The sequence below is a fragment of the Marmota marmota genome, unplaced genomic scaffold, assembly GCF_001458135.2.
Source record: "Marmota marmota marmota unplaced genomic scaffold, marMar, whole genome shotgun sequence".
Lineage (NCBI taxonomy): Eukaryota > Metazoa > Chordata > Mammalia > Rodentia > Sciuridae > Marmota > Marmota marmota.
Genome location: NW_025999977.1, coordinates 8,929,721 through 8,957,091, shown reverse-complemented (window position 1 = coordinate 8,957,091; position 27,371 = coordinate 8,929,721). Strand labels below are relative to the sequence as shown.

Genomic DNA, 27,371 nt, shown 5'->3' with positions numbered 1-27,371 from the left:
TAATGGCTGCCAATCTTACTGGAGTGAGATGGTATCTTAGGGTGGTTTTGATTTGCATTTCTCTGACTGCTAGAGATGGTGAGCATTTTTTCATGTACTTATTGATAGATTGTATGTCCTCCTCTGAGAAGTGTCTGTTCAGGTCCTTGGCCCATTTGTTGATAGGGTTGTTTGTTATCTTGTTGTTTAATTTTTTGAGTTCTTTGTATATTCTGGATATTAGGGCTCTATCTGAAGTGTGAGGAGTAAAGATTTGTTCCCAGGATGTAGGTTCCCTATTTACCTCTCTTATTGTTTCTCTTGCTGAGAAAAAACTTTTTAGTTTGAGTAAGTCCCATTTGTTGATTCTAGTTATTAACTTTTGTGCTATGGGTGTCCTAGTGCACTTAACACTACCCTATGCTGTCTCCCAAAGGCTCTTGCAGGGGGCATATGCAATTATTTGCAACAGGATGTGCATGTGACATTATTGGTTATACTTGTGCCCTGGGAGTTGGGGGTAGTACAATGTGGACTATTTTGTGCTTTGTTTGACACACAGAGAAAAAGGTTAGTCCAAATTGGTTATCTATATCTGTGGATATGTATTCATACATGAAAACTGCTCAGTTCTGAAAGATGGCATATATTTAATTTGGCCAAAGAAAAAAATGAAAAAGAATCTTTCAGAAGGTAGACCCAGGGGCCACAGAGAACAGTGAGCAAAAAGAGCTTCTCAGAGACAAGAGTTTAATCAGGTAACAATCCTCAACTACAGGTAGAGGAACCCCAAAAGTTCTCTGCAGCAGGATTTCAGAATTCCTACAAACCCAAATTTGCTGTGTATTTCCCATTTCCCCCAAGAAAAGCATTTATTACAATTGTCCTGTGTCTGTACCTCTGGGTGAGAGGAGGCAGGTAATTTATATTTATTTATTTTTTTAATTTCACAGGTGCAGGTAGTATCTAGAAAAGTGGCAGCATGAGGAGCTAGGGTTGTAGCTCAGCGGTAGAGCACTTGCCTAGCGCATGCGCGAGGCCCTGGGTTCTCTCCTCAGCATCACATAAAAATAAATAAATAAAACAAAGATATTGTGTCTAACTACAACTAAAACATAAATATTAAAAAAAAAAAAAAGAAAAGTGGCAGCATGATTGGAAACTACCATACTTACCCAGAGGTCATAGATTTTGAACTTGATGCCATCTTGCACGGGATTTGGGGGCTTTCTTGCTTGTGTTTCACATCTCTGAAATAGAGTAAATCAAATACATGTGGATCAAAAAGGGAGTACCCATTAAGGGTGTTCTAAATTCCCCAGTTCTTCCAGGGATCTGATAGGATTTCATTTCCCTGCCCTTGAATTTAGACATCAACAAAGTAACTTGCTTTAGCCAATGAAATGTGAGTATAAATGATAGATGTCTCTTCTAGAAAAAATTCTTTAACAGCCAATACAGGACTGGGGTTATGGCTCAGTGATAGAGCATTCGCCTAGCGTGTATGAGGCCCCGGGTTCAATCCTCAGCACCACATAAAAATAAGGTATTGTATCCAACTACAACTAAAAAATAATTTTTTTTAAAAAAGAGCCAGTACATTATTCAAATATTTCTATTCTTTCCTGCTGTAGTGATCACAGAAATACATGATAGAGCGCTTTGATCCTGGGTCCTTGAGTTGCTCAAATGAACAGACTCTCTTGCTGACCTGGGTTCTGCATGCAGAATGAGCAAGAAATAAACATTTGCTGTAATTAAGCCTCTGAGACAGGGAATTGTTTCTTAGTAGGGGTAAAAGGCAACCTGTCCTTATTTATACAAGCCCAAATCTAATTAATTAATTGAAACCATTTTCTTGTGTGTGTGGGTGCACGCACCTGGGGGGTACTCTATCGGGGGCTACTTTCACAGCCTTTTTTTGTATTCTTTTGTTATTTTGAAGCAAGGTCACACTAAGTTCCCCAGGCTAACCTCAAGCTTGCCATCCTCCTGCCTCAGCCTCCAACTCAGTGGGATTGCAATTGTGTGCAACCCTAGTGGCTGAGATCACTTCCTTCTTAAAGAAGCCTTACAATTAAGATCAACCAACCTGAGATAAGATTGATAGATTGATTAGATCAACAATCTAATCTCCAATTATGTGTACTTGGTCATTTCATTATAGAATACAGCATTGAATGAAAGGTGAGATCTGTCAAAGTAGAGGACTGTGTATATATATATGTGTGCGTATGCACATAAAATATTTCATTGTATTATGCTTTTGTTTATTTTTAAAAATACCCATCTTTTTCTTAACGCATTATTACATTTATTTATGTTTTCAATTTGTATAGAGTTGTTGCATTGCTTTTCAAGTAGGGATAAAATCAATAAAGGAGAGACTTCGATAGTCAAAGGAAGAGGAAACATTTTTTTCCATGTAGAACGTGACTTGAAGCAGAACTTGGCAATCCAGCATCATTTAACTGGCAAGAGTTTTCATGAAGAAAAAAGTCTAGGGTTGAATCAGAAAAGAGGCCTCCCAGGGAGGCCATAAGTGACTCCTCAGTGGCAGAAAAACAGTAGAAGACAAAGGAGAGAGAAAAACACTAAAATTTTGAGGGAAGCAGCACAAGTTCATCCTTTCCCATGTCAAAAAACATATGATTGCTTAGCTTATGATTTGCAGATTTTGTGGTAAGTAAGAGAGAGTCTGTAATTTTTAAGAAGCTTCCAGATTCTAAAGGTGGACCTAGGAATGGGTGGAAGGCATGCTATGAGGGCAGAGGTGGAGTTGCCATAAAACTAATAAGAAATAAGCTTCAGGACCCCTCACTTGCATCTTTTTTTCAGAGTAGTACCACTTTAATCCTAGGAGCTTCAGGCCCATGCAACCTGTATCTGCCTTTGTTTGGCATAGCAAATTGGAATTGTAATCCTGATATTCTTCCTGCTATGAACTTCCTAAGCAGCCCAAGGGTGGGATTGGGTGGACAAAGTAATAACTGGGGAAAAATCAGTTGGTTTAGCTGGTTTTAGGAAAAATTTGAAAAAGGTACATTGTCTCCTTAATCAGTGGGTGTCTTATAGCATGTAGTACTAATACATCTTGGTTTGGGCTGGGGCCTTAGTTGCTAAACTCTGGGTAATGATACCAATATTTCTTTTAAAATACATGCACCAAACAAATAGGGATATTCGTAAAACAGCCTGGCTCTTGAGGACCACTGTAAGATTGCCATCTTTTTCTAGTCAAGGTTCATTCAGGGCAGGACTGAGATGCTGGAGATTGCCTTGAGTGAGGGGTATCATGAACCAAACTAGGACAAACAGCCCAAACCAGACTACTAAATCCAAATGCCCAGGTAGAGAGTAGAGGCAGATGTGGGAGTCTGAATCAATGGAGGACAGAAAGGAGGGTGACAGAAGGGAGCAAAGAGCATGCCAAGGATGGTAAATGTCTTTTTCCATGTTTTTTTTTTTTCCTGGGACCCCCTGCCCACTTGTGTGAGCAGGCTAAATTAAAAATCAGACAATATGAAGATGTGACATGGAAATTGCATGCAGAGGAAGGTAAGAAATATCACAATCATTAAATTACGCATTTCTGGTTTGAGTCAATGCAGGACCATATAAAAACCAGATAAAACAACAAAGACAGGAAATAATTGTAGCAAGTTTTATCCCTTATCAAAAAAATATTTGATTAGTTTCTCCAGTGAGCCCAACCTGTGGTATATGCTGGGCTACAGGGATAACCATGACAAACAAGGTCTTTATACCTTAAAGATCACTTTCATCTTCTAACACAGCTCCTTCTATATTTGAAATATGATCATTTACATATTTAATGTGATTATTAGAGTATAAATATTTGAGTGAGGTTATGTCCTATTCATCCTTGTATTTATGGAAGATACTCAAGAAACATTTGTTGACTGAATAAATGAATTCATTTGCAGTGAGAATAATATAGCTCATGAAATTCATCCAAAACGGACATGTTAATTTAGAATGATTAAAACTTCATGAAAGGAAGACTTATCTCATAATTCTGAAATGTAATACCAAAGAAGTATTATGATTAATGAAATTATGTAGAAAAATATCTCTAAAAGGGATATATTCAGAGATTAGTCAGGAGTTTTTTTCTTTTTCTTCCTTTATGGCTATTTTTCTGTGCCAATAATTTGCTGCTAGAAGTTGTTCTTTAAAACAGAATCTTTAGGTAATAGATTAAATCCAGCTGGCTTCAAATGGTAGCTGGGGAATGAGACACAGATGGCCAGCTATCTAGGGAATTCTGTGACCTCAGTGATAACCCACTAAAATTCCTGGACTTTTCTTGTGAGAGAAATTCTGTATTGCCTGAGAATTGTTACTTTTTTAAATATATTTTTTTAGTTGTAGATGGACACAATACCTTTCTTTATTTTTATGCGGTGCTGAGGATCGAACCCACTGTCTCACACGTGCAAGGCGCATGCTCTTTCACTGAGCCACAACCCCAGCCCCAAAATTATTACTTTTTTTAAGATAAAATTCACATTACATAAAATTAACCATTTTAAATCCCACAATTCAGTGGCATTGAGTGAATTCACAATGTTGTACAATCATCTTATTTTTAAAAAAATTTTTTAAATGTCTTTATTTTATTTGTTTGTTTATTTTTTATGTGGTGCTAAGGATCGAACCCAGGGCCTCGTAAGTGCTAGGCAAGGATCTATCGCTGAGCCACAACCCCAGCCCACAATAATCTTCTTTATCTGGTTTCAAAATGTCTTCATTACACCAAAAGGAAACTTCAGACCATTAAGCATTCATCCTGAGAATTATTTAATCTTTGATTCTAAGTACCTATTTTATCGGCTCTGTAATAGAGAAATAACATAAAAAAGAATTTTTCACTACAAAATATAAAATAGTAGCTTTAACAATAGGATTTGTAGGACCAGCCAGGGGCCAGTCTACAAACCTGAGAGTGACTCCCTCCTGACCTCTGATTCTGAACACACGGGCAGGATCTACCCTCTAGAAGGGCAACAGTTATAACTCTATGCCTCTAAGAAAGCTGTCTGGGCTGACCCTAGAAGATCAAAATATCAACTGAGTTTTGAAGCATATTTAAGGTTTTCAGACTTACGTGATTTTGAGTTACCAAAAACAGGCCATCATGAGATGTAGTAAGTGATCAAAATGAAAAACACAAATATATAAATGTATTAGAAAGTGAAAGAAAAAAAAAAAAAAAACCTCACAAACACAAACACTACACAGCAGCAGTCTTCGGGAATTACCTCTTTACAATTTTGACTCTCTTGATGAGAGCCCATTCCTTCAGTGTGTGTGCTGAGGGAATGGGCTCAAATGCCTCTAAGGTGAAAATCTATCTTCAGTAGGTAAGAGCATGGAGAAAGATTTTGGCCAGAAACAAAAGCTGAAGAATCCCCAGAGGGGATCATAGACTGGCTCCTAGGATCAGTGTTCTATTTGCCATTCAGATTCTACTCCTGACTATATTCTTTTGGGGCTCATGTCTAGAATGGGTGGGGTGAGTAAAATTTGAAATTTGAAAAACTACTGAGTTAAGGAGGAGGCCATTCAACAAATATTGTGGAAAGTGCCAAGTGCCAGGGTTTTGTTACACACAGAGAATATAATGGTCACTAAGACAGATATAGTCCTCGACTCCTCTCCCCCAAATTTTACAGTCTAAATGTAGACATTTAAAACGGGACTAAAGATAGCTAGGGTAGCCCATGTCTATAATCTCATCAGCTCGGGTGACTGAGGCAGGAGGATCACAAGTTCAATGCCAGCCTCAGCAACTTAATGAGACCCTAAGCAATTTAGTGAGATCCTGTCTCAAAATTTTAGAAAATTAAAAAATAAAAAAGGACTGGGGATGTGGCTCAGCAGTAAAGGGTCTCTGGATTCAAATCCCAATACAAATAATAAAAATTAAAAAAAATAATAAAAAGGACTACCTAAATTTTATATATATTTATAGTTATAGATGAATACAATACCTTTATTTTATTTATTTACATGTGGTGCTGAGGATCAAACCCGTGCCTCGTGTGTACTAGGCAAGTGCTCTAGCACCAAGCCACAACCCCAGCCCCATAAATAATAATTATAATAAAGCTATAAGGATTAGTTCAGTAGGCAATGGCAGTGTTTAATGGGGAAATCCAGCCTGCCTGGAAGGACAAGGGAAGACTTTCCTGAGGAGATGACATTTCAGCTGAGAACTGTGGGATGAGGTGTTGGGAAGGCAAGTGGGCAGGGACAATAGGCACAGTTTGTGCAAATATTTTGAAGTGGGAGGAGCTTGAACTTGAGGTGAGTGGGCTCAAGTAAAAGGGCTTGGGAGAAAATGTATGGCTTCTTCCCCATAGATGCCAGGCTCAGCGCCCTACCAGACACCACCTCTAGCCACTGGCAAAATAGAGTCCCTTCTAGTTGGAAGGCTGTGGAATTTAAAAAGAAATGGGGCCTTGAGGGGTTTGGTAAATGGATTAGGCAGATGTTTGGTTTTCCTTCTAGCTAAAAGCACTGGGCCATTAATATAGCCAGACCACTTGTCTAAGGCATCCATGCAATGTTGTCCCAAAAATGTGGATTTAATCCCTTCCCAAAACTCTAGAATTACTCTAGAATAATTCTGAAGTTATCAGAAACCAAAGCTAAGATTTTGGTGCCAGCAGGGCTGGCAAACTGTCTGGTTAACACTTTTGCCTCAATTCCGGGCTGCATGTGTTTTATATATCTGCATAGGAAACCCCTCACAACATTAAGTCTTCTGTTGTAGGAAAGTTGCCACCAAGTCTGTGCTTTTCCTAGCAGAAAACTCACCAGGAAGGAGCAGTGTGAACAATCATAAATCTGTCAGCTACACCAGGACCTGGTTTCCTATCAGATAGTTAGGCAGAACCTCTGTGGGTGAGCACAGTACATCCAGCCATCCTTAGCTCCAGAAGGGCTCAAAAATTGTTAGTCTCGTCTGAAGCAGCATTCTAGCACCTGGCACAATGCATAGCATGACAGGGAATCAAGAATTATTATCGTTATGACTTGGGGGGCTTGGAGGAGAACGGAGCAGGCACTACTCCTGTCAAAGCAGTTCCTAGCTCCCAAAAGGTGAGCATTCTCTTGCAGAGTTTGCAAACCAGCAGTTAAGTCACTGATTCTCATCTTGGCCCCTCATTCATGAATTGAGCATATAATTAATACCTATTAATATCATGAATTTTATTGATTGATTTTCAAGTATTATACCAACATTACATTCCTGGTATATTCTCCTATTATGCATGACTGAATTAAGTTTGCTAACATTTTGTCTAAGATTTTTGCATCTGTCATGGAAGAGATTGGCCTGTGTTCCTTTCTTATATTGTACTTGTGAGCTTTGGTACCAGGTTATGTGGTTCACTAAATAAGTTGGCAAGCTTCTCCTCTCAGCCAGTTCTTTAAATAGTAAGTTAGATGTTATTTCTTCTTTGAGCTCAAGCCTGGAGGTTTTATGTATGCCAGAGAAGGTTTTAAATTATAGAGTAAATGTTTACATAGCTTATAGAACTATTCATATTTTTATTTCTTTTTATGTTGTTTTAGTAAGTGCTATATTTCTGGGAGTTTGTCAATTATTAAAATTTCAAATAAATTAACATAAAGATGCTCACATTATTTTAGCCTTTTAAAGTTCATAGAGTAGATAGTGATATTTCCTTTTTATTCCTGACATTAGAGATTCATGCCTTTTTTCAAATATTTATTTTTTAGTTATAGGTGGACACAATACCTTTATTTTATTTTTACGTGATGCTGAGGATTGAACCCAGTGCCTCATACATGCTAGGCAAGCGCTCTACCTCTGAGACAAACCCCAGCCCTCAGGCTTTCTTTTTAATCTTTTCTTTGATCAATTGCATCACTGATAAATCAATATTATTAGTCTAGTGAGACTCAAGATCTCTTACACTTTTAAAATTATTGAGGACACTAATGAGCTTTTGTTTTTGATTATGTGTATCAATATTTATAGTGTTAGAAGTTAAAATTGTAATAATTTAAAAATATGTATTAATTCATGTAAAATCCATTATTCTTTAGAATAAATAACACACTTTATGTTATTTCTAACATACAGAGACATGTAAATTGTTATTTCAATGAAATGAGCAGTATTTTTCAAAATAAAACACTGAGAAAAGTAACATTATTTTACACTTAAAATTTATTTTCATGTAAGGTTTAATGGAACAAAAAATTTCTTTTTCATTTTTGTTGTTTTTGTTTTTGTTTGGGGTACTAGGATTGAAGCCAGGGGCACTCAACCACTGAGCCACATCCCCAACCCTTTTTTGTATTTCATTTAGAAATAGGGTCCCACTGAGTTGCTTAGCACCTTGCTTTTGCTGAGGCTGACTATGAACTTGAGATCCTCCTGCCTTAGTCTCCCATGGCCCTGGGATTACAGGCATGCACCACCATGACCGACTCATTTTTGTTTTTAATCTCTTAAAATATTGCTATACTGTATACTTGTGAGACAATAAGAATGAAAAAGGAAAATAATATAATATTGTTATGAAAATAATGTTGATCCTATGGACCCACTGGAAGGAATTCAGAGAAATCCAAGGATCCTCAGACCATACTTGGAGAACCACCGCATTAGTCTTCATTAAGAATCAACTTGGACATGTTTTTTCCTCAGCTTTGAAGTCCTCTCTTCCTTCTCTACTTGTATTTCTGCCCATCTTTCAAGAGCCTCCCTCTGGGATGGCCTTCTCACTTCTCAACTCGTGGTCCCTGTGTGCCTGGGTGTTTGTGTTATGCTTTGTACAAACACTGCTCTTGAAAATACAGTACAGCTGTCCTACATTCTCTTCACTGATTAGGCTCTAGCAATAGTCTGAGAAGCATTGCTTAACCTTTTAAAAATCCATGTGTTCTTTTAAATAGACATTAAGTGTTGCAACACTCAACTCCACCCTTGATTCTGAGAATCCCTGCATCTTCTGCATATTACTTCCAGTCTCACATTTTTGTTCAATATTTCCTTTCTGTGGCTTATGTTAGGAAGCTATATTTTCATTTTTCAAATAAAATATAGTATTAAATTGCTGTTTTCAAGGGGGGTGGGAATGTGGCTCAAGTGGTAGCGCACTCGCCTGGCATGCGTGCGGCCTGGGTTCGATCCTCAGAACCCTCAGCACCACATACAAACAAAGATGTTGTGTCCGCCGAAAACTAAAAAATAAATATTAAAAAAAAATTCCCTCTCTCTCTCTCTCTCTCTTCCTTCATTATAAAAAAATTGCTGTTTTCAAGATATTGTGCCTCTCCTTCCTTCCTTCTTGCTTACAATTTCCCTTCACCTATCTATAACACTCCCACAGCTGTTTTGTAGGCTCCATACAACCTAGGAAACTGTCTTTTATTCTTATTTTCAGCTCTGTGACCTGCAATCATGGTCTCAGCTATGCACAGCTGTTTGTTTCTGTCCTGCATAAGTTCTAAATGTGTGATGCCAAAAAGTAACTGGCAGCCAGTGATCTTTCCAGTCCCGTGTCCAGTGCCCAGCTCAGAGGAGGCCTGGCTCAATACATTTTTGTTGAATAACATTGTGTGCATTCCTCTACCTTGAGATAAACTTCCAATCACTGAAAGAAGCCAGTGGAAAGGGTTTTCTTGTGGGTCATGGAGGACTGTGGCCAGATTATAATCTGGAAGAAATAAAAGGATTATTCTGCTTTTTACCAGAAGTTTACTCTGTTGGAGAATCAGGTTGAACATCATTATCCTCAAATACAAAATAGATATTTTTCCTCTTACATGTTTTTCCTTCTAAGTACAGAACTCCCAAGGATATATTTGGTCTAATCAGAGAGAAAAGCTGAAGCATAATAAACAGACGGCAATATCAGGAGAAGAATCACAGTGTTTTAATCAGCCTACTCTGATTCAAGACACCTGCTGGTTTGTTTAACAACAGCGGTCTTCTCAGGACAAGGCATCTTTCTTTGTTCCCTAGCGCTGATGGATAATATATGCACAGCTTGGAAAACATTTATTATGGTAACTAACTTCAGGCAGAATGGAAGCAATAAAGAAAATAAATAGGTACTTACACTCCAGTGTAATGGAGCCCTTTAGACTTGAAAAAAGAACAAAATAAAACAGAACAACATGTGAGATCTGAAAACCAGGCCAAGTAGACACTTTGTAGTCCTCCTTCCACAAAGAAAACCCCTACAGAAATGGATGGGTTTACTTCATCCACAGTTAGAATCAAGCCAACATCGGAAAATTGACAAACCAAGTCTGAATCAGATTTGATTTGAGAGCAGGGTATTGTTTTTGAACCCTTTAGCTTAATTAGTGCTATTTCCCTCCAGTATTATTATTTCAAAGCTGTACCCTTGAAAGGGGCCATAAGATCCCACTGTTTGTTTCCTAAAGTATTTCCATACTCAATTCCAGTCCAAATGCTAGAACTTGGGCTGGCCGTAAGACATTGTGTAGATATTTATTGAACCTGGGCATTCAATGAGTGGCAAATATTTTCCCTCATGCACGGCTGTCCTTGTAGCATATGTTGCATGTGCCAAATGTGTGTACCCAAAAATGTTGAATGGGACAGATGTGGGATAATTTAGGAAGAGATAGGATATTATTATGTTTAAATGCTTACACATGCCAGGCTCTCTCTCTCTTTATATACATTAATCAAAAACTTGTCTGTCTCCTCTTCTTTCCCACCTGGGATTTTTTGCTGAATGATGATCATGTTACTATTGAGAATCATGCCCCAGGCATCACCCATGTCCACAGGGTAAATGGTGGAGACAAGATAAGCACAATTTCTAAGGAATAATACATTTAACTTTTCCAAGTGGTAATAAGAACTCTCCTGTTCTTTACTTCATACATTCTTGAGATAGACAGTGGTGATAGTTTGTCCTTCTATTCATTCATTTAGCACCGTTATTGAGTGCCCACTCTAAACTCTGCAGTCACCATGCTAGGAAAATACAGGTAAATAAGACATATTCTCTGTCATAAAGAAATAAAGCCTACTTGAGGGGCAGACAGACTTGTAAACAATAAGAACAAAACAATCTGTGGAATAAGTGCAACAGTAGAAGCAGGTATAAGACATGAGAAGAGAATAGAGCAGGACATAATCATTTTTACTAGAGGGACTAGGGAAACTTCTTGGAGGCATTATTAGAGCTGTGGCTCCAGTAAATGAAATTGCTACTTAACTAGATACTGCTGAAGTGATAATCCATGTGGACCCCAGGATCCTGCTCTCCATGGATCAAAGGTGGGCACCTACACCAAGGCAACCAGTCAGTCAGTCCACAGGTTGCCTAAGACATGACATGGACTGTGTGTGTGTGTGTGTGTGTGTGTGTGTGTGTATGTGTGTGTGTAAAGGTAACCTGGGACAAATCATATTCCCTCAGGATTTAAATTGGAAATGTAGAGAGAATTAGATAGTTAGTTTAGAAAGTTCTTCCTTCTTCTGTTTCCTGTTGATTCATGCTTCAAACTACAGCTAAGTGTTACTTCCTTATGAAGAAGTCAGCAAGAATTGACAAATGGAATTACATCAAATTAAAAAGCTTCTGAGCAGCAAAAGAAATAATCAACAAAATGAAGAGAAAACCTACAAAATGGGAGAAAATCTCTGCCAGTTATTCAGCTGACAGAGGGTTAATGTCCAGAATATATGATGAACTCACAAAACTCAACAAAAGAATGAGTCATACAATCAAAAAACGAGTAAAGAACTAAATAGACAGTTCTCAAAAGATGTGAAAATGGCCAATAATTATATGAAAAAATGTTCAACATGTTTTAGCCATCAGGCAAATATAAATCAAAAGTACACTGAGATTCCATCTCACCCCAGTCAGATGGCTATTACAAAAAAAATCCAAAAATAATAAATGCTGGAAAGGATAAGAACTCTTATATACTGTTGGTGGAAATGTAAATTAGTACAGTTACTATGGAGGACAGTACATAGGTTCCTCAAAAAACTAAAAATAGAATTACCATATGATCTAGCTATTTCTGTCTGTATATCCAAAGAAAGAAATCAGCATACAAAAGAGAAACCTGCATGCCCATGTGTATTGTGGAATTATTCACAGTAAGTAAGATACGAAATCAGTCTCGTTGCCCATGGACAGATAAATGGTTAAAGAAAATATGGTGTACAATGGAGTATTATTCTGTCATAAAGAATGCAAGAAAATGGATAGAACTGGAGGACATTTTATTAAGTAAAATAAGCCAGACACAGAAAAGTTTTGCTTGTTTTTTCTAACGTGTAAACAACAACAAAGATGTGAAATTAGAAGAGGAGTTATCAAGGAAGGTCAGAGATTATCAGGGAAGAGGAAGGAGCAAAAGGGGGCAGAAGGTGGACAGGAGCAAAGTATAATATTTGCATGTATGTAAAATCCATTTGTATAGTTAATGTGTTAATTATAGTAATAAAAAAGAAAAATAAGTGTAATATATAATGCAATGTTATTTATTCTTAAAAAAAAAGGAAGAAAATATTTTCATTTGAGATAACATAGTTGAACCTGGAGGGCATTATACTAAGTGAAATAAGCCAAACACAGAACAACCAAAAATACTGTGTGATCTCATTTATATGTGGTATCTGGAAAAAAAAAAGAAATATAATTCTATAAAATGAATAGAGTTTACCAGAGGCAGGGGACTGGAGAGAAAGGAGAACTCTTCTTCAAAGTATAAACTTTCAGTTATTAATAAGTTCTTGAGATCTAATTTACAGTATGGTAACTAAAGTCAATAATAATGTATTATATGTGCAATTTGTTGAGAGAGAAGTGATCACCATACACACCAAAAATAAATATGTAACTAGGTGAGGTGATGAATATGTTTGTTATATTGATTTGATTATGGTATTTATTTCACAATATGTAATTATATCAAAACATCATGATATATACTTTAAATAGATATATTTTTGTCAATCATAATCAGGTAAGATAGAAGACAGAAGGATAGGTAGAAAGGAAACATACAGTACCAAAAAAAGTGGCCATGATTTAATTTTTAAATTCCACTTCCACATACTTTGATCACAAATAGCTTATTAAATAAACTATCAGACCTTATCTGAAAGCCCATAAATAACCTCTTTTCTGTCCTGGACTTAAAGAAAAAATAGGACCAATAATGCTTTTATTCAACAAATAGATTTTTTAGGATTTTATATTTTTAGGATCTGATTATTTCATCCATGTGTCACATTCCTGATAAAACCCTCAACCTTGCACAAATATAAAATTGTTTAAATTCACAAAGCAGAAGGATGAAGCCTTCCAGATGTTTGGAAGTTAATAGAGGTTTCCCATCAAAAAGAAGAAAAGAAAACAACCCTTAATAGGTAATAACTAACCCGTCAAGTCACTTACACAAAAGAGAACTAAAAATACCCTCTTAGATCACATACTGTAGATTTCATATATATGAAGATGCCATGCTAAGGGGAAGCCAGCATGTTCTCTGATACCTACATTCTAGCCCGTCACTTAGAGTGTATACTTTGTCTTAATAAAATCAACCTGTTTCACTTAAATTCCTTGTCTCTGCCTGATTTCAGGTCTACCTTCCTTTGGGAACTTCTTTGGTACAGTACCATCATAAAGTCAGCAAAAAAAAAGCTTAGAAAATTTTTTCCAGCCTTACTTCCCTGACTAGGCTTAATTCCAGTACCAAATCCCCAGCACCCTATCACATTTGCAGTGTTGCTTTTTGTTTGTTTGTGTAGCTTTTGTTTGTTTGGATCAGTACTTATTCTCCTCTGTACTTCTGGAAGGGCAGTGACCATGTCTTTTTCCTGGTCATTATATATCCAGTATCAACCACAGTGCTTGAGGCATAGTTTGTGCTCAATAATTGTTGAATGAATGAACAAAGGAATTTTTAGTGAAGTGAAACAGGAAAAGCCAAGGCAGTGTGGGCCATACATAATTCAAACTGCTCTGAGAAGCTGCGGGTCAGCAAGAAGGTCCCAGGCAAGGGTCTCTGATGCAGTTAGAAGGGCACTCAAGAAAAACTCCTAGAGGGGTCCCAAAGATGACCGTAGGCCTAGAACTGAATAACTGTCTTAGGTCAGCTGACACAGGGAATTCCTTTTGAAAATCATGAAATGTACCTGCATTTAATACTTCATATTCACCTGAATTTGGATATAACCAAATATAAGTTCAAAAATTTCTCATTCTTCCACTAGTACTAACAGTGAAGACTGAAAATACAAGTAACCCTCATGTGAAAGACAACTTTCAAGATGATTTTTTTTTTAAATTCTAGACTACTAAAAATAATCTCTTTTTTAAAAAATGAGCAGCTTCTAATGGGAACCCTTACAAATCTTGCTGCAATAAGGAAAAATGGTGAAGAAATGGCTCAAAATTCAGGCCTAATTACTCAACACAAATTTTAGCAATCAGAGATGTTTCAAGATGATTATAGTCTCATAAATTGAAAATTCAAATCATAGCATTGAAACTATACAAGGAACTATATTATGTTTTGGACACAGGCTTTAAAATTGGCAAACCTGTGTGTGATGAAACTTGATGTGTTGGTGAGTTTCTTAACCTCTAAATACCTCAATTTCTTAATACAGACCACAAAAAAAAAATAATTATACTGCCTCTCAAAGTTGTAAAGATTAAATGAAATGATGCACAAGATGTTTGGCTGAACTTAACCATATGAGGGTTCAGTAAGTGATAATTTATTGTTAAATAAAACTATCTCCTTTACATTTAAAAATATTTCTTAAAAAATCTAACTCCCCATCAGATTTTTTTATAACTTTATTTTATTTATTTATTTATGTATGTGGTGCTGAGGATCAAACCCAGGGACTCACACATGCTAGGCAAGCGTTCTACCATTGAACCACAACCCCAGCCCTCTCCATCAGGTTTGGTCTCCAATTTTATTGAGTTGTTCCTTTCTCCTCCACAGAAAAATACTCAAATACATTGTGTTTTTCCTAGTCAAAACTAGTGAAAATGTGTTCTGTAGTCACAAAAGAGAGAAAATATCTCTAGGTTCTTTTTAGAGATATTTGAATTATTAATTAATTATTAATAATTCCAGATGAATTATTATTTCTTTCTTCCTCCCTACAACCCCTCTCATTCTTGTGTACATAAGAATGGCTACTTAGCTTGATTTCACACTCATGTTTTCTCCTATCTCTGGTATGGAGAGCTGTGCTCATTCATTATTAAAGAAGGATAGAGTATCTTTTTTTGGGGGGGGTGGAGGAGAGGGGTACCAGAGATTGAACTCAGGGGTACTTGGCCACTGAGCCACATCCCAGCCCTATTTTGTATTTTATTTAGAGACAGGGTCTCACTGAGATGCTTAGAGCCTCACCGTTGCTGAGGCTGGCTTTGAACTCACCATCCTCCTGTTTCAGCTTCCCAAGTTGCTGGTATTACAGGCGTTCGCCACCGCGATGGCCTTTATGTTTTTGATTTTTCGTCAGTATTTTGAAAGGATATTAGATTGGCATTTATAAATTAAGAATCCATAGTATTATATACATCCACTTTTCTAATTTAATAAAGTTCTTAATATGATACTCCTGCACATAATTTTATTCCTAAAGTGCTAAATTTCAGGAAATGTTTATTGTATTTCTCTGTTCTCCTTATCTTATTCTATATTTTGTTGTTGCTTAGCTGAAAATTAGGCATCCTTCAGATGCATGCACTATCAACTTAATTGAAGCAAAAGAACCACTAGAATGCCTTTAAATTCATTTTCTGTCCCTTAACCTGAGCCTTACAAGTTTTAAATTATATCATCTAGAGAAACTTGGTTTGCTTAACACCAGGCTTTCATATGACTGTGTTGCAGAAAAAAAGAACATTTTAAAGAGAACATCTTAAGACAGAATGATCATGATAATAATGTAGACATTTTTTATTAGGCAAAACAGTCTTTACACATTTGGTAGCACAGCTTTCTATTTTGAGAACTAGATTAACCATACTGACTTTTACTAACATTTTCAGAGTCTACCCCCCACCAACTTCTTGCAGATAAACTCCTTATTCAAAGTATCTGTGCTCCCATTTCATTTTTCTTTCTCACTATGTAATATTCAATTAAGAAAGTGAAGGGCTGGGGCTCTGTGGTAGAAAGAAGTCTTGCCTGCATGAGGCCTGGGTTCAATCCTCAGCACAGCAAAAAGGAAGGAAGGAAGGAAGGAAGGAAGGAAGGAAGGAAGGAAGGAAGGAAGGGTGAATGTTTGGATTTTTTTAAAAAATTCCCATTATGGAATGTCTTCAGGAGAATGGCCTCAGTCTATTTCATCTTCGTCTTCTCCCCCCGCCCTCCTCCCTCCTCCTCCTTCTTTTTAAACTAGAGCTTTCTAGTTTTACATAGTAATTGAGTTCATCCCAACAAACTCATCCATACATGGAATTTGATTTCAGATCATGATCCTCCCCTTTTTCCTTCCCTTCAATCCCATGCAGCTCAAAAAAAATTTTTTTTAGTTGTAGATGGGCAAAATAGCTTTGTTTTATTTATTTAATTTATGTGATGCTGAGGATCGAACCCAGTGTCTCACACTTGCTAGGCAAGCACTCAGCCACTGAGCTACATCCCCAGCCCTCCCATGCAGTTTTGAAGAGGGCAACTAAGCAAATATTTTAACCCAAAGCTACAGGAGAAATTTTGATGCCTAGGATTTGTTCATGATGCAGCCAGTGCCAGATGAATGTTAAACACAGCCTCATTAAATTCTGATCTACCTCCTTACCTCCATGAAAAAAGTGACCTTTAAGTGTCAGCCTCTCACTTCATTTTCAATATGGGGAAGCGAGTCACTGACTGGTCACTTAAATGCTTAAATGTTGACATGGAAGACACTAACATATGTTTCATCAAGTAGTGCAGACATGACATAAAATATGATCAGTGGAAACAGACTGAAAAAAAATCCAAATTTTTTCAACAATATTATAACTTAAAAAATCAAAAAGATGATTCATACTCTCAAGAGATATAAAATTTGTACAAATGTGAGTACCACAAGCACAGGGAATGAACTAGCATATTCTACGCTTTTAAGGAAAATAAACACCAAACAGGTAAAGTTAAGCTGGAAAAGACATTATTATACCCATGACCTTTTAGAATGAGGTACTAGGATCTGATAGAAAAATCTAGAATAGAATACCTGAGATGGGCCCCCATGGACAAGAGTGCCTTCAGGAGAGAAGAGACAGGCATCCAAGACAAATGTTACCTTTTTTTGTAATCTTGCACAGGGTCAAAGCAAGTGTGTTTAAGCAAGTTGAGTGGAAAAAGAGACTGAGAAGTGTCTCTACCTTTAACTCTTGTTAAAAACTATTGGACAAAAAGATGAAATACACATTTATTGGGAGGATTTATTTTATCTTATACCAAAGTGACTTTTTTTACTTAAAAGATTTAAATGCATTAATTAAAGGCACTGAAATTACCAAAAAAAAGTGATTTATTTTCATTGACTGTTTCAGAACAGACTACTTTAAAAGATATAACAAGCTAACATCAATTCAACATGAATTTGAGGACTACAATCCAACTTCTGTTAATTAAAAGGATAACAAGTATAAGTAAGCATTAAACTATGGAACCAAAATACTGTCAATGTAATTAGTAAAATTGAAGGCAATATCATTCTTTTCTTTTTCTTTTAACCTTAAAAATGAACTCATTGCCAAACATGGTGTTGCATGCCTTAATCCCAGTGACTCCAGAGAGGCTGTAGCTGAAGTATCCTAAATTCAAGGCCAGCCTCAGCAATTTAGCAAGACCCTAAGGCACTTAACAAGACCCTGTCTTTAAGATAGATAGATAGATAGATAGATAGATAGATAGATAGATATGGCTGGGGATATATCTCAGTGGTAAAGCATCCCTAGGTTCAATTCCCAGTACCAAGAGGGGTTAAAAAAAAAAAGGAACTCATAGTATGTAGCACATCTGCAGTTGTATATTACAACATTTTGTAGCTAGAATAATTACACAGCTCTAGAAGACACAGGAATGAACAAGTCATGTAATTTTCCATACCATGATGTTCCAGCATAGTCAAAGTACTATAAAAATAAATAAATAAATAATGAGAGCTGGGGATGTGGCTCAAGCGGTAGCATGCTCGCCTGGCATGCGTGCGGCCCGGGTTCAATCCTCAGCACCACATACAAACAAAGATGTTGTGTCCGCTGAAAACTAAAAAATAAATAAATAAATATTAAAAAAAGATTCTCTCTCTCTCTCTCTCTCTTTAAAAAAAAAAAAATTGAGGGCTGTTTCACTGATGGTATGACTAGCAGGCCATTAGCCAATGCACTTTTCCAGTAAGGAATCTAATCAACAGACATAGTGGTAAACAGAATTTTCCTTAGTAAAATCTCCAACTTCATATCTTTACACTTGAGAGAAACATATGGTTCAGTCCTTACAGACTTAGCAGTAGTGGGAGGCCTGTGAAAACTGCTCGCAGCCACAACCTAGAGCACATTTTTAGGGCTTCTTTCAGAACTTACTTGAGAACTTCCTCTCTTTCTAATGCTAAATACAGATGGGGTTCTATTTTATTCACTTGCATCATTTTTCATTATAATCAATGTGAATATTAAAGGATATTTTTATTTCCACCAAGAAAAACAAACTGCCACAGACCATTTGTACAACTGATAAAAGAAGAAAGAAAAAAAAATCTGGTCCTCCTACTTTTTATTGCACCAATTCGGCAAATGGTTTTCAAAAAATCAGGTTTAGTTGTGCACAAGTTCTATCTTCCTTTGCTATTCTCACATTTTCAAATCCCATTTCTTTAGTTTACTCTACGATCACATTGCTTTCTGCTTCTGGCATCACCAGACTTGAATACACATCTGTCTATATAGCATGTTTATAATCCTGACCATTCAGACCGTAAACACAGATCCTCATACAACAAAAAGCAAACAAAGACAAAGACCCCCTGCCCCCCACACACACACACAAAAAAAATCAACAACAAAACAAAAAGAGCAAGGTGGGAGTGTACGGGGTAGGAAGCAAAGGAATTGTGATTCTGGAGCCCAATACAGGAGTCCAGATGTTGGCACTGGGACACTCTCTCATATTACAGTGGATGCAAATATAAATCACAAATATGGAAGCCTAATTCCTTTAAAATATTACCTCATGTATCCCCAAGCCCCAGAGAAAAGGTGGGGCAGGCATGGGGCAAAGGCTGTGTCTGTTTTTGCAGTTTTATGTCTGGTGATGAAAATAATTTTCTTGTGAAGCTAATGAAGTTTAAGCTTTGGTGTCCTTTATTCATATGGACCTAGGAAAGCCCTAGCACTGTGTTCACATGGTCAAATACATTTGTAAAATTTGCAAAAGTAAGATATTTTAAGTGCAGTCATAACCCATGTAATGTCCCCGCCCCCCACTGAGCTGCTTATACTTCTCCACATGGCACAAGTGGGAGTCACTGCAAGTATATTCAGCTCAGGGACAATTGAGTTGGAAATACATCTAGTTTGGGTTTAGTGGGAATGTTCATGGGTTTGTAGTTTCCTCTGACTAAACTCATCCATGACATAGGATGTGTTATGGCCCAAAGACAAAGTGGGCAGAGGTTGTATTATGATATGAACATATCCTGTAAAAGATAACATAAAATTACATGAGAAATGGAATAGAGGCTAAGTTTGAAATGTATAGAACCAGAAGCTCAGCTGGTAATTTTATATGTATATACTAGAATTACAAGTGGAGAATTCATTTCTTTTCAATGGTAAACAAAATAAAAATTCTCTTCTGCATGGAATGAACTTGACTTACATCTCTTTTATAATGATAAATGCATTATTCTTATGTTTGGATCTGGAATGTCCCCAAAAGCTCATGTGTTGGAAACTTGGTCCTCAATTTTACAGCAAGGTTCAGAGGTGGGTCCTATAGCCAATGATTAGAGCACTGACCTCATCAATGGATTAATTCATTCGTGGGATTAAACCATTGATAGTTGAATAGACTACTGGGAGGTAAAAACTAGTTGGAGGAAGTAAGCCTCTAGGGGCACACCCTAGAAGGATTTATCTAGTCCCTGGACCCTTCTTTCTTTCTCTTTGTGCTTACAGGCTGCCATGAATTGAGCAAATTTCCTCTGTCATACCCTTCTGCCATGATGTTCTGCCTCATCTCAGGCTCAGAGCAATGGAATTGGCCAACCATGGCCTGAGACCTCAGAAACCATGAGCACCAAATAAATTTTTCCTTCTTTAAGTTGTTCTTTTTTTTTTTTTGAAATTTTTTATTTGTTTTAACTAATACATGACTGACAGTAGAATGTATTTAGGTACTTTGATATATCATATATAGATGGGATATAATTTCTCATTTTCCTGAGTGTACATGTTGCAGAATCATATTGGTCATATCACATATATACATACAGTAATAATGTCTGTTTCATTCTACTATCTTTCCTATCCCCATATCCCCTTCCTTCCCCTCCCATCACTCCCCTCTACCTAATCTAAGGTAACGCTATTCTTCCCTAGTGCTCCCCCCAACCCGTACCTTATTGTGAATTAGCATCAGCCTTTGGTTTTGTGGGATTGGCTTATTTCGCTTAGCATGATATTCTCCAACTCCAACCATACTGCTTTCCATAGTGGTTGCACCAATTTGCAGTCCCACCAGCAATGTATGAGTATACATTTTCTAGCCATGCTAGAGACTCTCCTCTATTTTATTTGTATAGAAAAAAAATTTTTTAATGTGGTGCTGAGGATCGAACCCAGTGCCTCACAAATGCAAGGCAAGCGCTCTGCCACTGAGCCACAACCCCAACCCCTATAGAAAATATTTATATTATTGTCACATGGAAAGATGATCCAGAAATAAGTAGATGAAAATATAGGGAAATATTTTTGAGATGTCAGAAAAGTTAATAAGAATATTCTGTCATTTTTCTGGGTTTTATAAATTTAGAGATATTTGTAGCTTTTAGAAGCTTTAATTTGTTACAATTTCTTTTCTCTACTCGCTATTATACCCAGTTTGGGTCTGTAATTAATTTTTTTAACAAGGGCTCCCAGATTACACAAGCTTCAGGTCATACAAAGCCTAGAGTTGCCTTTGTCCTGTGCTCAGTTCAGAACCTAGTAAATTAGGTGTTTGTTGGCAGAATCATTCTTCCTGTGGACCCAAGGTTAATGATTCAGGTCAGCCTGTGCTGAGGGTTTTTAGTGCATCCAGCCTCTATCTTTGATCAGTTTGGGAATCCTGGTGGTACCAACCTGCCACAGAGATTCTGAATCTATCCTGTGGGAAGCTAAGATGGCAGAGACAGAGAAATTGAGGCTACAGACTAATATATGGTTTTACAGTCAAGAAATATAGTTGTGTTTTCACTCTGGATGTGTACTGAAGTTAATAAAAAGAAATTCTTCCCTGTCTCCAAAGAGTATGCAAATTAATTTTCATGTGTTTGGAAATGTACTCCTCTGTGTTATGTTTCTCATTTGAAAAAAATAGTTACTCTTCCTACCCTTTAAACTGTATAATGTGAAACATATGTGAGTAGGATTACATCAAGTCCCAAGATATCAATGTTTGGAAGTGACTGAAGTGTTCCATATAGAGTTCCAAGTTAAAATACTTTAACTTGAATTAACATGCACATTGTGACCTGATATTGTTATTCTACTTATGTTCCCACTTGACAATTATTTCCAGCCCGAAGGAATATTTAACCTCAAAATTTCTAGATTGCTTCACTTGCACCAAGGCCAGAAGTCTAGGAAACTCTATTTTTTTTTTTTGTATGTGTGTGTGTGAGGGTATAACTGGGGATTGAATTTAGGGGCACTTGACCACTGAGCCACATCCCCAGCCCTATTTTCTCTCTTATTTGGAGACAGGATCTCACTGAGTTGCTTAGCGCCTCACTTTTGCTGAGGCTGGCTTTGAACTCACAATCCTCCTGCCTCAGTCTCCCCAGCCACTGGGATTACAGGCATGTGCCACCTTGCCTAGCCAAATTCTCTTAACTGAAGACAAAGTCTAGATACATGGTTGGGTGAACTGCTTCCTGATGTAGTCTAAGGCACCAGTAACTAGAACTAGATCCACCTCTCAGCCCAGGAGATCTCGATGGGAGAGATGGGAATAGACAGTCCTTGCTCAGGGTGTTGGGGGAAAGCATAGAGCTACACAATATCTAAAGGAAATGACAATAGATGAGTCAAACAGCTGATGTCATGGGTTTGATACTCAGAGTACGGTATCCCCAAAAGGAGAAAATGTGGAACCCAGAGGAAAGCAGTTTAGAAGTTCAAATGGGCAGAGACTCAGTATCAGGGATGCCTATTAGTAGGTAATGAAATAATAGCTACCTGGCTGGTATTCAGAGACAAGCTCCAGTCCCTGGGAAGGGGTGATTGTAAAGAATGATAATAACAAACCAAGATTGTGTTGAGGATATGAAATCAGGTACCAGCCACAGGAGAGCAAGGCAGAACCTCTATTAACTAACCTAAAGCATAAGCAGGTAGACAAGTGGATCTTAGAGACTATGACAGAAACTTATCAGAGCTTAAGAGCTGGACCAGCAACAAAGGTAACTTGATGCTGAATCTCACAGTATTGGCTACAGTCCCTTGTATCTCTTCTGATGGAGGTCTGAACAGCAGGATGAGCTGACCTCATGCTTAGGACCAAGGGGACTTTGCTGAGGGAAGTAGAGGGCTGCAGAGACTTGGAACCAGGTAGTGCCTGATGGATGACAGATGATGAAGTAAAGGAAGGTCCTACACATGTACAAGGCTTTTGGAATAATTCATTGAAATTTAGAAACAAAAGGAAAATTATTTGTGAATCTTTTGTGCTACGTCTATGAAAAAGAAGGCCTTTTAATATGGAGAAATATTTTTGGTGGGAGAAATATTCATATTTTTAAAGCATTCTTTCAGCTTTTCTTTAATAATAATAATAATAATAATAATAATGTTAAAACAGACTATAGCTAAGAATTCTCTCTCTCTCTCTCTCTTTTTTTTTTTTTTTTTTTTTTTTTGCAAATTCAGAATTGATTAAGTTAGGATAGAGAAAGCTACTTTCTCTCCCAAGACATGGATTTAGCAATTGTTTGACACAAATTCATCACCTAGGAAGCTGCTTGGCACATTTTTTTTTCTCTTGACTCACTGCCTGATTTATCAGGGAGATAGGCTATACCAATTCTGGATGTCACTGGGGTCATCATTTACCCCTTCATACCATTTTCAGTTCCTAGGGCTCAAGGAGGGAAGACACCAGAAAATTCAAAATATCATAAATGGAATTTAGAATTAGGCTTGTAGCCATAGACCTGGTTATGTGATGAGCTCTGGTTGATCATAGTTAACCCTTAACCCTGTGTGTAAGCTAAGTTTCTATTACTGGGTATTAACCTCAGTTCCTCAGTTAATATTATAATTCCTTGTGGGATGGAGACTTATATGGAGACCCAGTCTAGTTGGCTGAGCAGTTAATACATGGTTATCTCTGGATTTTAGCCTCTAAAAGACAATCCTATTTCTTATGCCTCCAGCTTCTGCCTAGGGCTCTGTTTTGAAGATGAATGATAACCCTAAGCCATGGAAATGGTGTCTGTTTATTTTGGAGCATTACTTAGTGCCTGAATATCTGCCTGCAATAACATTGAGATTGGCAACCTCGCACACTTAGACACTTAAAAGAATCATGATCATGAAGGCTATGACCTGGTAATGCCTGAACCCCCTTGTCCATTTTTTTCACCTAGAGTATTAGAAAGGATCTCCATAATGTGTTGTATGGTGAGACAATAAACAAACAAAAAAGAAAGAAAGAAAAAAAGAAAGGCAAGGAGTTGGAAACTGACAGACTTAGAGTTGATCTAGTTATGCCACTTAATTTTAGGTAATATTGTAAGCTTGTTCCTCATGTATAAAAATGAGAATGATTCCTACTCCTATGACCAACTGTTAAAATTACATGAGATAAATATAAAGCATTTCTTATAGTGTCTGCATATAAAAGTTACTTAACAAATGACTGCTATCATAATTACTAGCAAAAGTAAGGAAAAAACTAAATTAATTCATCTAACAAATATTTAGTGCCTATTTGCTGCCAAGTATTATATTGAGCTCTGGAAGTAAAAAGGCAATAATGGTCTTCTAATCAATAAATAGATATCTTCAACATAATATGCTATGGATAATGCAATGACACTTTTTAGCCTGGGTGATACAGATTTACATTAGATGAATGTTAGTGGTAGATCAGAGGACAGTGAGGAGGGTGCCATTCTTTCAGGCTGAAGAAATAGTGGTTGGAAAATAGTGGGCATCTAAACTGGTGATGATTCTAGAAGAACATCCTAAAAAAAAAGAAAAAAAAGAGCTGGAAGTGGGTTCTGTGAAATGTGCTCCTGGAAGAGTGTGAAAGAGCTTAGCGCATTGGGAAATTGCAAGTAGTGGCTGGAATATGGACTGGGAGCAGAGAGGTGAGTCACCAAAGGAAATGGAAAGAAAACGGGTGTCTTTCATGATGACTTTTGTGGCTGGGCTAAGGAATTTGGGATTAAACCTAACAACTCTGAATGGGTGATGATAGATTTAAGCAGAGGTACAACATGATCAGATTTGTGTTTTAGAGAAAGACTCCATTCCATGAATGACATCAGGAATTAAAATAACACTGAAAACAAAGGCAGAATCACCATGATAGAGGCCCTTGTGCTACTCTAGAAGCATATTCTTTTATTTTAATCCTGTAGTGAAAATATTATGCTAAAATGACTTAAAAGCATTAAAGTAATGAAAAGAAAATAGTTTTGGAATAAAATGTATTTTAGTTTGGGCTTCTGATTTATTAAAAGACATCACTTAACATCTTTAAACATGAGTAAAATCAAAGTCCAGGATCCCCACATGTATTCCCACACCTATGAACTTAACGCCTAAGCATGGAACCCAGGTAGTCACAGGCTGGCTGAAAATTACTTTATAAATAAAAGTCATTTAATGTGAAATGTTTAGTCTTTCCGGAACCGGTGTAAATTCATGTGTACATTGAACTCTATAAATATTGACGATTTAAGAAATTCTTAAAATTCTCAATTTTATAAACTACTATTCACATAGTATATGATAGGAATATCACACTACCATTTTTTGGATATTGGCAGGATATTTAATTTTTGAGCAGTTGGTTGTAAAATAATTTAAGGGAACTGAATTATAATTAAAGGAGACCGTTGTATCAATCATACAGATGAAATATTAAGTCAGAGATGTTAGTTATTGCTTCTTAATGTCATTGAATTGGTGGAGGACTCTACTTTCAGTCTTCTTATCATCTGACTAGCAAATATTCTCATTATTTGAAATTTGAGTTGGGGCATTCTGCTATTGTTTTTGAAAACAACCTGTTAGAGAATTTACTACCAGAATGTGAAATGCTGCAAATAACACTCCCCAAATTGTGGAATTGGATGAATGTTAGTGGTAGATCAGAGGACAATGAGGAGGGTGCCATTCTTTCAGGCTGAAGAAATGGTGGTTGGAAAATATTTCACTGAATTATCACTTAGCACCTGAGACAAAACCTTCTGAGATTTGAGTGTTAGGGAAAATGGTAGTTAGAACAAGAATGTTGGTGTGTGGGGACTGCCTCTTTCACTAAAAACCAAAAATAGAAAAGCTTAGGCTAAAAACAGAGAAGGACATGGGTGCCAGTTATAGAAGATAAACTTATTTGCCAAACTTTTAAAAATCTACACTGGACAAAGGTAACTAGTTTTGTTTTGTTTTTGTCCAAGATAGGATTACAAATCTCCACTTGAATCCATTGTTTTCAATGTACTGAGGCAGAGGTCATCAAAATGTGGACCAGGGGAAATAGATAAATCTCAGAGAGGTGTCTGTGGCTAGAACACTGGGGTTGCCAGACCTGAAGACTGGTTCCCTAGCAGTACTTCCTGGTTTATGGAATTGCCTAAAAGAAAAGAAATTGGAATTCACTAAGTTTTAAAGAGAATTGTCTAACAAATAAATTCTAAGCCTGTTGAACAAGCCACAACAATGACCCACCCTGTGACAATTCAGTCTCTAAGGGACTCTTATAGGTCCCTAAACTCATACTAACAGGAAGGGTTAAAATTTCTACCACTGTCTCAAATGTGGCCAAAGAAGGCAATGAACAAAGGAAGGTGTTCCCAGAGGACTGAACTAAGGGTTTCAGAGAGCAATAGATTCTAGAAAACAGAATCAGAGGTGACCAAATCTCTCTTCTTTCTAATAGGACATGATATGAGATACATACAGATCAATGTCCATCCAGTGTCACTTTCCATTTTCACCTTCTCAAATGATAGTTTTAATTGTTGTTATCCTTTCCCGCTATCGTATTTTAAATGAGTTTTATATGGAAAACTTGTTGTTAAGTCATGGGACCCTGGTTCACAAGAAGCCAAGGCCAAACCTGGCAGAGAGATCTTAGAGCTGGATGTAGTTGCTGGCTGAGACTTTGGATTGCTTCCCTGTGGGGAAGAATTGAATGTGTCTCATGTTCTCATGTAGACATTTTTTAGATTCTATGTGTGGGAGGTATGAAGCTAGACTAACCATATATGATACTATTGGCTGTCTACTCCGCTTCCATTTCCTCTTCATCTTTATTGTTGAAAGAACCCTACTTTTGTTCAGATACTCACCTCTCTCTTTGTGTCCATGTGCATCAGGAGGCACTGATTGCTTCCAAAAAGTAAATCCTGATTCATCTAACCCAAACAAGTTTCTCCCATTGCCTTTGCTGGTAGCTGTTGTAGACATGGGTCTGCTCAGCATTGAGTCAGGAGGAAAAGCCTGTTGAAAGTCTTCTGATAAATGTTTCCCTACTTAAAAAAAAAAAAAATAGAAGAAAGCCACAGCTTCTTGCTGTATGCTGAAATTTATCCTGTCGAGTTATGAAGCATGCATTTGCTACAGCTATTACATGATCATAAGGAGAATTTTTATTAAGGAGAGGGAAACAATGGGGAAAAAAGGGTCCTTTATATGTTGAATTAAATAGTCTTAAAGTTTCTCTACCTCAGGGTTTCTGGTCAGGTGTAATCATAAATATCCTATTACTTAACTCTGTCTAAATTGAGGGTATCTTTTTTTGCAGTTCAAAGCATTCTCATGGATCTATCTGTCTCACCCTTTGAGTGCTGTTTCAACCTGATTAATTTTTTCAATATAAAATTCCCTAGAGGCAGCTCATTGAAGCTGAAGCCT

At 37.1% G+C, this 27,371-nt stretch overlaps 1 protein-coding gene and 1 long non-coding RNA gene across 4 annotated transcripts in view; one reads left to right on the top strand and one right to left on the bottom strand.

Moving 5' to 3' along the window:
- The window catches only part of LOC107137246 (WD repeat containing planar cell polarity effector), a 487,063-nt gene that overhangs the window by 439,944 nt on the left and 19,748 nt on the right, over positions 1-27,371 (bottom strand). For all 3 annotated transcript variants that reach the window (XM_048804219.1, XM_048804220.1, XM_048804222.1), the window contains one exon: positions 1,155-1,229. The gene's annotated coding sequence lies outside the window, so the exon portion shown is untranslated. The remainder of the gene's footprint in view (positions 1-1,154; positions 1,230-27,371) is intronic.
- LOC125617160 lies at positions 3,406-25,564 on the top strand. The gene is made up of 3 exons (XR_007348051.1): positions 3,406-3,417; positions 21,686-21,695; positions 25,379-25,564. It is a non-coding gene; the product is annotated as an uncharacterized LOC125617160 (long non-coding RNA).